Source organism: Eulemur rufifrons, chromosome 30 (assembly GCF_041146395.1).
Source record: "Eulemur rufifrons isolate Redbay chromosome 30, OSU_ERuf_1, whole genome shotgun sequence".
Classification (NCBI taxonomy): domain Eukaryota; kingdom Metazoa; phylum Chordata; class Mammalia; order Primates; family Lemuridae; genus Eulemur; species Eulemur rufifrons.
Window position 1 is genome coordinate 52,317,629 of NC_091012.1, and position 9,926 is coordinate 52,327,554.

Consider the following 9,926-nt stretch of genomic DNA (forward strand, 5'->3'; position numbering starts at 1 on the left):
ATCAACCTGAGCAAGAGCGAGACCCTGTCTCTACTAAAAATAGAAAGAAATTATATGGACAACGAAACATATATATATAAAAAATTAGCTGGGCATGGTGGCACATGCCTGTAGTCCCAGCTACTTGGGAGGCTGCGGCAGTAGGGTTGCTTGAGCCCAGGAGTTTGAGGTTGCTGTGAGCTAGGCAGATGCCACGGCACTCTAGCTCGGGCGACAGAGTGAGACTCTGTCCCCCCCCAAAAAAAAACCCCACTAAATTCTATTGTTGTTACAATCATATATTAATGCTATAGACAAATATTGGTACCTCGGTTACTAGTTTACTAGGGATAGCTAGAGATAATCAGGAAATCTGTTTGAATTCAGAAGTTAAAAAACTGTTCCTCACCACCCTAATCTTAATCTTGTGTTGAAATAAAGATTTAGAACTATGTATAATTTGTATTAATAGTAATAGGTTAGCCAGTTAACTACAGATAATTGGTTGAGACTAGAATGTGGAACCATAATCTTAATATGAAATTCTTAATTTTGATTGAAATAATATATCAGTAGTATGGTTAATTAGGATACTCAGTTTACTAGATATCTAGAAAAACTGAATTTAGGATGCTGAAAAACACTCTTCCTAATTCTCAATTCTTATTTTTTTTGGAATGTGGATTTAGTAATGTAGAGAACCAGATGAATTTGGATAGAAATTAAATACAAAAGCATAAAAAATAGTTGAAGCCAGAGGTTATAAAAATTCTTGTGGAATGTTAGTCTGAATTCTTGTTGGACTAGGATGTTGGAACCATAGATAAATAGTGGCATCTTATTGTTACAAACAGAGAGATGGCTAAAGGTATCTAGAATAAGTAGTTAAGGTTAGGACCTAAAATAGTGTTTTTTTCCACACTGTACATTCATTTTTCTTGTTGGATTAATGAGTTAGTACTATAGATGAATAATGGTACTTATGTAACTAAAGAATATTATAATACCTAATTAAAACCATAAATTGGAAGGCACATCCTTCTCAATCTAACTTCCTTTTTCATTATTTTTAATCATTTGTTTAATGTTCTAAAATTCAAGGCAATTTAAAATTTAAAGATAAAAGGCTAATAAAAATAACTTTACCTTTAAAATGCAACTTTATAACAGAAAAGTGAAAGAGTGGTAAACAGCTTTCCTTTGACAAAATCAGCACTTACAACAAAACTAAAGGCTTTATGTACTTCTAATTCAGAAAAGAGATAACATCTAAAGACATGGATAAATGGGTTATTTTAATACAATAAAAGAACTACTTACTGGACATTAGTAATGAAGTTTTCAATATACCATTTGAAATAAACTATCCTTGAAAATAAGATTTTTAAATCCTTCAATATAATATATGAAATAGTATCTAGTTAACAAGATTTACTTTAAATGTGCCAGACAAATATTTACAATCAGTAAAACAATTTGCATCTGAAAGCCTGTTGTTTTGATCCGCTGATTTTTTTTTTTTTTTTTGAGACAGGGTCTTGCTCTGTCGCCTATGCTAGAGTGTAGTGGCATCGTCATAACTCACTGCAACCTCCAACTCCTGGGCTCAAGTGATCTTCTTGCCTCAGCCTCCCAAGGACTACAGGCATGTGCTACCACGCTCGGCTAATTTTTAATTTTTTTTGTAGAAACAGAGGTCTCGTTATTGCTCAGGCTGGTCTCAAACTCCTGGGCTCAAGCAGTCCTCCTGCCTCAGCCTCCCAAAGTGCTGGGATTACAGGCATGAGCCAACTCACCCAGCTATGAGCCACTGGATTTTAACTTTTTTTCTAAGAATAACAATATAAGCATCTTTTGGGGCACTCAACATATTAGAAGTAAAACTACCTATGTATAATTATTAACTTTCAATAATATGGCTCATGGGTCAACACCAGTATGATACTTTAGCAATCATCTTATGTGAAATGACAAGTGGCAAACAAATTTCTCAACAATAGTGGGTCACCGAATTCCTTCATCTAACAGTTAGTATAAAAAATTAACTTATTAAAAAAGACTGTACATGCAACAAACATGATTAAATATTTTAAAATTAAACTGAAAAAAGCTATGAAACTTCATCTTTCCTTTTTATAAAAAGAAAGTTTCCAAAATAAAATTATAAACAAATTTAATTCTAAATATTTCCTTGTTGTTTTGAATTGTTCTCTAATAATATTTTAATAAATAATTTATTTAACTGCTTCTTTAGATTTTCAAGGTATTCCATATTAACATCTTATAATGCCAGTACAATTGCTTTAGACAAGGAAGGATTAAATGAAATCGTCATTAGACAGCACAAATCTGTTAGATCTCTCCGACATTTCTGCAAACCTTTCAGGAACTTTTGGTAATGAAGAGGGTCTTTTTTTTTTTTCCAGATATTTCATTTCTGGTACTGAGAACCCTATCAGACTAGTAAGTATTTCATCTACAAAATCTACATCTAGAGATATGCAGTACCATCAGAAACCTTTGCAGTTATCCTCAAATGCCACTAGAACTTGAGAGATTTGCAGTTAAAGTTACAGTAAATGATTTGACTTTCACTGGTTTAACTTTCTTTAGTTTGCTGGCCATTAGAACAGACAAATAGATAAAAGGTGAAGGATACAAATCCATGGCGACAGAAAGATTAGTGCTATTCTCTGATGATCTTAAAGAACAAGTCTGTAAATGGTGCTTATTTTCATTAGAAATTTGTGAACTCAGTGGCCGTGGTGGCTCATGCCTGTACTCCTAGCACTCTGGGGAGGCTGAAGCAGCAGGTGGCTTGAGCACAGGAGTTCGAAACCAGCCTGAGCAAGAAGGAGACTCTGTCTCTACAAAAAATAGAAAAATTAGCCTGGTGTGGTGGCGCATGCCTGTAGTCTCAGCTACTCGGGAGGCTGAGGCAGGAGGATTACGTGAGCCCAGAAATTTGAGATTGCTGTGAGCTATAATGACACTCCTGCACTCTAGCTCAGGCGACAGAGGGAGACTCTGACTCAAAAAAAAAAAATCGTTTCTTTATTTGTAAAATCATTGGTTAGGTGTACATGACAATGAACTGAAAAAACATTACTGTTTTAGTCTCTAGCAGATGGACAACTAAAAGACTTGTCTTCATTAGTCATTTATTCATATAAATTCTGATTATTTCCATTTTAGCAAATCAAAGAAAAATTATTCATAGTCTTAGGATTACGTGAAAATCTCTCTATACTTTTATCTGGATTTCTGTTCAAAGTCAATGGCTGCAATTCTTCAGTTTCCATCTGTTCTTCAATCTAACTTCTTATTTCATGATGAAATAATTCATAAGTCCAAGAGATGACCAGTGGGACCTAGGTAACTAGTTTATGGAGATAACTAGAGATAACCAGGAATACTGGTTGAAGTCAGGAAATAGAAAAGACCATTCTTCTTAAATTTAAATTATTTCCTGTTGAAATAATGAGTTAGTACCTAGATATGTAGTAGTATCTCTATATTAATAATTAGTTAAATATAGATAACTAGTGAAAACTATTAGGATAGATCTAATGGAAGGAATAACTGGTTACAGGCAGAAGAAAGCTGCAAATCATAATAATCTCATGTCTATATTATTTCCTTGTTGGAACAATGAATTAATTGAAGAGCTATCCAGTGTGATCTAGGTGATTTTTAAACTAGAGGTAACTAGAGAAAACTAGAAAAACAAGTTGAACTCACCAAGCTGAAAAACACCTGAGTTCTCACCCTAAATTCATATCCCAACTGTGGTTGAAGAACCCTGAACAACACGTAAACGGCTCCCCCTAGTGACAGAGGAAGCAAGCATATTTCATCTTGGAATAAAATGTTAATTCTGTAGATAAATAGTAGGACCTAAGTAACTACTTTATTAGAGTTAACTAGAAGTGACTAAGAGATCTAGGAAGTCTTAAACATATTTTTCTCACAATAACTTGTTATTGCTTATTGGAAAAATGAGTTAATACTAGAGATAACTACTGATAACTAGGTAACTACTTAACTGGAGGCATAAAGCAAACATAGCATGAAGCCAGGAAATGGAAAACAAACTTTTTCTCACATATGAATTCTAATATCTTGTTGAATTAATGAGTTAGCCCAATAGGTAATTAGTCACACCTAGATAACTGTCTTACCAAAGGTAACTAGACATAACTAGATATACTGGTTGAACTTAGGATTTTGAAAAACCCATTCTTCTCCCATATAAATATTTATATCTTTTGTAAAGTAGAAGTAGTGCTATAAATGAGAATTATCTAAATAAGACTCATACACAGATAACTAGATATAACTAGAATGAGTATGTGAAGGCAGGATGCTGTTAAACATATTTTTCTCAAATTAAACTTTGTAATTCTTATTAAAAAACTTGTAATATAGATAATATGTGGTAACTATGTAAGTACTTATCTAGAGATGCTGGAAATAACTAGAAAAATACTTGAAGCTAGGATATTGAAAAAACACATTCTTTTCTTTCTTTCTTTCTTTCTTTTTTTTTTTTTGGAGACAGAGCCTCACTCTTTTGCCCAGGCTAGAGTGCCATGGCGTCAGCCTAGCTCACAGCAACCTCAAACTCCTGGGCTCAAGCGATCCTCCTGCCTCAGCCTCCCAAGTAGCTGGGACTACAGGCATGCACCACCATGCCCGGCTAATTTTTTTTCTATATATATTTTTAGCTGTCCAGATACTTTCTTTCTATTTTTTAGTAGAAATGGGGTCTCGCTCTTGCTCAGGCTGGTCTCGAACTCCTGACCTCGAGCGATCCTCCCACCTCAGCCACCCAGAGTGCTAGGATTACAGACGTGAGCCACCTCGCCCGGCCTGAAAAACACATTGTTCTTAATTCCAAATTTTATTTCTTCTTTACATAAGATATTGGAAACTAGTGGTAGCTATGTAAATATTTAACTAGAGGATAACTAGAATTAGCTAGAAAACTGCTCAAAGCCCCAAAGCTGAAAAATACATGCTTTTCATCTCTAAAATCTTTGTTTTTATTTCTTTTTGGAATGTGGAAGTAGTGCTTTAAATAGCTAGAATACTGAAGTAAGCTTTATATAGAGATAACTACATATATCCTTGATGACTAGTTGAAAGCACTGTGGGAGTGAGGAGGAAACTTCCCCTTCCCGCCGACCCCAAAGTCTGCTGAAAGATCAACTCACAATTAAGACAGATTAATAAAAGAAAGAGGTTTGTTTGCCTATGGGGAGAATCACAGAGTGATTACCCAATATCCCAATGAGGTCTAGAAATTTTTATACCCTCCTTTTAGAGGGGAGATGAGACATATAGATAATTCTGTTTAGGGGCAATAAATGGTTGCTAGGGAGGATGAATGGATGGGGGGGAAACACATTGACTTGTAAGTGATTCTCTTTGCAAATTAAACTAACCTGAGAGGTAGTATATGTAAAATGATTTGGGCCAGGTTTGGATGCATTCTTGATCATCTTTCTTATAATATATTGAGATAACAGGGAGGGGAAGGGAAGTCAATTGTTCTTTTTTTATGGGTCCATCTGGTTTATACAGATAGAGGGAAAGCCCCTTCCAAGGTCTGTTGATCTCTAAGGGCCTTTAATTCAAAATAAATACTCTTTATACCAAGGAGTCATATTTTGGAGCGAAATTTCCTAAGCTCCTTCAGCAGGGAGATAAAAAATACATTTTACTCGATCTAACTTCTTATTTCTTATTGAAGTAATGTGTTAGTAATATAGATAACCAGTGTTACCTAGGTAACTACTTATCTAGAAATAACTGGAAATAAGTGGAAAACAAATTGAAGCCAGGATTTGAAAATGCATTTTTCTCAAGTGCAACTTATTTCTTCTTAAAGTAAGGTATTGGAACGGGAGAAAACTAGTGGTACATAGGTAACCATTTGACTAGAGATAACTTGAAATAACTGGAAAACTACCTGCTGCCCAGAAAACAACAACAAAAAACTCCCACGCACTTCTCTTTTCTAAAACCATTTTTAAATGTTATTACTACAAATAACTAGTAGTAAATAGGCATTTGGTTAACTATGGATAACTAAACATGAGTAGAATAACTAGTTAAAGCTGGGATCTAAAAAACACAGCACAAACTTGTCAACTATAAATTCTCTTTATCATTGGAATAATTAGTTACTACTATATTCAACTGTACCTTTGTAATTACTTAACTAGAAATAACCAGAGATAACAAGAATACCTAGTTGAAGACAGGAAGCTGACAATCATGTTCTTTTCAACTCTAAATTCTCTTTATTTGCTGCAGAAACAGCAGGTCAGTCTAAGAAACCTAATAAATATTCTTCTCAATACTGCAGCCTTACCTATTGTTGGAATAATGAGTTAGTGCTATAGATAACTACTTGTACCCAGAACACTAGCTAATTGGATATAACTATTGATATGGGAATGAAGTCAGAGAATTGAGAAAACAGTCTTCTCATAAATAACTTTTTTATTTCTTGTTAGCATGATGAATCAGTCCTGTACAACTAAAATGCCACAGCCTTCACAAATTCAAATCCTCAAATCTAACTTATTTTTGTGATAAAGCATTAGTATTATTGATAAGTAGTGGTACCTATTTATTTATAGGTAACTAGATATACCCTACAACATTACTTTAAAGACAGAAACCCTGAAAAATCATTCTTCTCACCACTAAATATTAATTCTTGTTGTAATAATGAGTTATAATAGAATTATAGATAACTATTGCTACCTGGGTGTATTAGGGTTCTCCAGAGAAACAGAACCTATAAGATATATATATATATATGTGTGTGTGTGTGTGTGTGTGTGTATATATAGGTATGTAAGAGGAGATTTATTATGCGAATTAGTTTACATGATTATGGAGGCCGAAATGTCCCACAACCTTGCTGTTTGCAAGCTGGAGAACGAGGGAAGTCAGTGATGCAATTCAGTCCGAGTCTGAAAGCCTGAGAGCCAGGGGAGATGGTGGTGTAACTCTCAATCTGAAGCCAAAGGCTGAGAAGAGGGCGCCATTGGTGGGAGTCCTGGAGTCTGAAGGCCTTGAAAACCTGGAGCTCTGATGTCTGAGGGCAGAAGATGGATGTCTCAGCTCCAGAAGAGAGAGGGAATTTGCCCCTCCTCTGCCTTTTTGTTCTATTCAGCCCTCAGTGGATTGGATAATGCCCACCCACATTGGTGAGAGTGAATCTTCTTTACTCAATCTACTGATCCAAATGCTAATTTCTTCTGGAAACACTCTGATGGGCACATCCAGAAATGTTTTACCAGCTATCTGGGCATCCCTTAGCCCAGTCAAATTGACACATGAAATTAAACATTACAGTAGGTAACTAGTGTAGTATAATGGAATTGCTAGAGATAACCAGGAAATCTATTTGAATACAGAAGTTGAAAAACCATTTCTTATACTCCTAATTCTTATCTCTTATGGGAATAAATATGTAGTACTATGGCTAACCACTAGTGACAAGGTTACTAGTTAACTATACATAACTAGTTGGAGCCACAAGGTGGAAACCACAATCCTCTAAACCAGGAATCCTTTTTTTTTTTTTAAGAGACAGGGTCTAGTTCTGTCACCCAGGCTGGAGTGTAGTGGCGTGATCATAGCTCACTGCAACCTCAAACTCCTCGGCTCAAGCGATCCTCCTGCCTCAGCCTCTTGAGTAGCTGGGACTACAGGTGTGCACCACCATGCCTGGCCAAAATTAATTTTTTTTTGTAGGGGGGGGGTGTCTTTCTATGTTGCTCAAGCTGATCTCCAACTCCTGCGCTCAAAGAATCCTCCCGCCTCAGCCTCCCAAAGTGCTAGGATTATAGGCTTCAGTAATCACACCCAGACTCAAATAGGAATTTCTTTTTTGAGACAGGTTATCCTGTTGCCCAGGCTAGAGTGCAGTGGCATCATCGCAGCTGGCTGTAACCTCAAACTCCTGGGCTCCAGCGGTCCTCCTACCTAAGCCTCCCAAGTAGCTAGGACTACCACGCCTGGCTAAGGTTTAAATTAAATTTTTTTGTAGAGACGAGGTTTCACTATTGCCCAGGCTGGTCTCAAACTCCTGGCCTCAAGTGATCCTCCTGCCTTAGCCTCCCAAAGTGCTGAGATTATAGGTGTGAGCCACCTTGCCCAGCCTAGGAATTCTTTATTCTCGCTGAAATAATGGATTAGTAGCATTGATAATATTTTGTTTGAGACAAAGTCTTACTCTGTTGCTCAGGCTAGAGTGACGTGGCATCAGCCTAGCTCACGGCAACCTCAAACTCCTGGGCTCAAGTGATCCTCCTGCCTCAGCCTCCCAAATAGCTGGGAGTACAGGTGCTTGCCACCATGCCTGGTGAATTTTTTGTTTCTATTTTAGTTGGCCAGCTAACTTTTTCTATTTTTAGTAGAGATGAGGTCTCAGTCTTGCTCAGGCTGGTCTCAAATTCGAACACCTGCCCTCAAGCGATTCTCCCTCCTCAGCCTCCCGGAGTGCTAGGATTACAGGCGTGAGCCACCACACCTGGCCTGATAATTAATTAGTAGTGCCTTAGTCTGTTTTGCATTGCTATAAAGGAATACCTAAGACTGAGTAATTTATAAAGAAAAAAAGGTTTATTTGTCTCATGATTCTGCTGGCTGGAAAATTGGGCATCTGGTGAAAGCCTCAGGTTGCTCCCACTCAGGGTGGAAGGTGAAGAGGAGCCAGTGTGAACAGAGATCACATGGCAAGAGAGGAAGGGGGTGAGGTGCCAGGCTCTTTTAAACAACCAGCTCTTTTGAGAACTAATAGAGTAATAACTTACTCATTCCTCCCCAGGGGGTATTAGTCCATTCATGAGGGATCTGCCCCCATGACTCAAACACCTCCCATTAGGCCCTACCACCAATATTGGGGGTGAAATATCAACAGGAGATTTGGAGAGGACAAACATGTAAACTATAGCATTGCACCCCTGGCCCCTCAAATCTTGTGTTCTTCTCACGTTGCAAAATACAATCATCTCAATAGTCCCCAAAAGTCTTAACTTCTTCAGCATCATGTCAAAAATCCAAAGTCCAAAGTCTTATCTGAAACTCAAGGCAAGTTTCTTCTAGCTATGAGCCTGTAAAATAAAAAACAAGTTATTTACTTCCAAGTTACTATGGCTGTACAGGCATTTGGTAAACATTCCCATTCCAAAAGGCTGAAATTGGCAAAAGAAAGGTGTAACAGGTCCGGAGCCAAAAGAGAAACACATGAACTCTCATGTGTAGCAAAATGCTGTTTATTTTGAGCATCTGGGTGCAGGTGGGTGGAGGCAACAAAGTGTCCACCCCGAGGGAGGGGAAAGCCTTACTCCAGTGGGAGTAAGTAAGTGGGCCAGAACAGCTGCTTGTAATGAATTCTTTTTCAAACAACCAGCTCCTAGGACCCCTGCCCCAGTCACATCCCATCCTTCAGCTCCAGCATTGTCCTTATCAGGAGAGATAGGGAGGGATAAACTTTGTCCCTATGGGAGGCGAGGGAAGGAATTCTGGCTGCAACTGTCTGTTAGATTTACAACGTCCGAACCCTCCAGACTCCTGCAGCTATTGTTTTATAAGCTTAAGTTTTCCATTAACTGCATTCTGTCCCATACATACTTTTCAAGCTCCCACCTGGAACAAACCTAACGGTAACTAGATATAACTGGATACACTGGTTGAATTTAGAATGTTGAAAAACCCATGCTTCTCACATCTAAATATTTTTATCTTTTTGCAATGTGAAAGTACTGTAAATACATAATGTTACCGGGTAAAACTTATATAAAATAACTATATGTAACTAGAAAGAATAGGTGAAGGCAACAAGTTGGAAAACACACTTTTTGTCAAATCCAATTTCATACAGGTTGAGTGTCCCCAATCTGAAGATCTGAAATCCAAAATGC